Source organism: Octodon degus, unplaced genomic scaffold (assembly GCF_000260255.1).
Source record: "Octodon degus isolate 3935 unplaced genomic scaffold, OctDeg1.0 scaffold00028, whole genome shotgun sequence".
Lineage (NCBI taxonomy): Eukaryota > Metazoa > Chordata > Mammalia > Rodentia > Octodontidae > Octodon > Octodon degus.
The window spans coordinates 10,279,573-10,280,910 of record NW_004524604.1 but is presented as its reverse complement, the minus strand read 5'-3'; positions in this window follow the sequence as shown (position 1 = coordinate 10,280,910).

Sequence of the window (1,338 nt, the reverse complement as noted above, 5' to 3'; positions counted from 1 at the left end):
CAGAAGGTATAAATAAGGGCCAGCTAGATAGCTAAGTGGATTAAAGCACCTGTTTAGGCAGAGCACAGGGACAGAGTTTAATCCTCAGCACCACATGCCATGCCTTTCCCTCTCCCACCGCTGGGGGCGTGCTGAGAGGGCAATGGAGACCGGCTGTGGTGGCCACTGCCTGTAATCCCAGTGCTTGGGAGGCTGAAAACAGGATTACTAAAAGTCTGATCTGTGTAGTGAGACCTTGTAGAACCTGTACTGAACACATAAGAAGAAGGTATAAATAATACGATATTGGACAAAATAAGCAAAATGAAGCACTAATAAAAAAGTCAGTTTAACCAAAGTGATGCAATGAGTGAATAACTACCACAGAAAAGAATTAAAATCCATAAATAGGAGCCAAACAGAAAGTCAAGAGATTTGGGCTGGCCAGATAGTTTAGCGGACTAAAGCACCTGCTTAGGTAGAGTGCAGAGGCTAGGGTTTGATTCCTATTGTGCTGTGCCGCCCCCTCCCAGGGCCCACTGAGATTGCATTTGAGACTGGGTGTAGTGGTGTGCGCCTATAATCTCAGTGCTTAGGAGGCTGAAAACAGGAGAATCATGAGTCCAATCTACATAGTGAGACCCTGTTCTAAATACATGAAAAAAAAAAGGAGATTAAACATTTTGAAAAGTATGGGCAACAAAAGCAACCAGTGTGAGGACAGTGTCAGAACTAAAAGACTGGGCTGTGATTGCAGAGCAATTAATGAAAGATAATTTAAAAACAAGAAAACATGATAAATGGATCCAAGAGCTCCTACATGATACACAAAACACTAATGAAAGTTTAACTTGAATTTGTGAAAAATTGTAAGACACCATAAAAGGCTTTAAAAACCTACTTACTAAAATAATAGCAGAGAAGTTTTCAAATATGGAAAAAATTAAGATACAGATATGTGAAGCATATAGAATCTAAAATAGACATCATCAGCAAAGAAACTCTCCATGACACATTAATAAAAAGCCCAGAAGTCCAACATAAGAACACAATTCTAAATTAGAGAAAAACAACAAATCACTTACAAAGGTAAGCCCATTAGCATTACAGCAGACTTCTTAGCAGAAATCTTAAAGGCAAGAATAACTTGACAGAAGTGTTTCAAGCCCCAAGAGAAAACAATTTACAATCCAAGAAGATATATCCTGCAAGGTTAACTTTCAAAATGGATAGAGAAATAATATGACAAAGACAATTAAAGGAATTCATGACCACAAAGCAAGAACTCAAAAAAAAAATTCAAGAGTGTCTTAAAAAGAGACTGTGAAGCTAACAATGGCAAAAGAAAGGAATGGAATA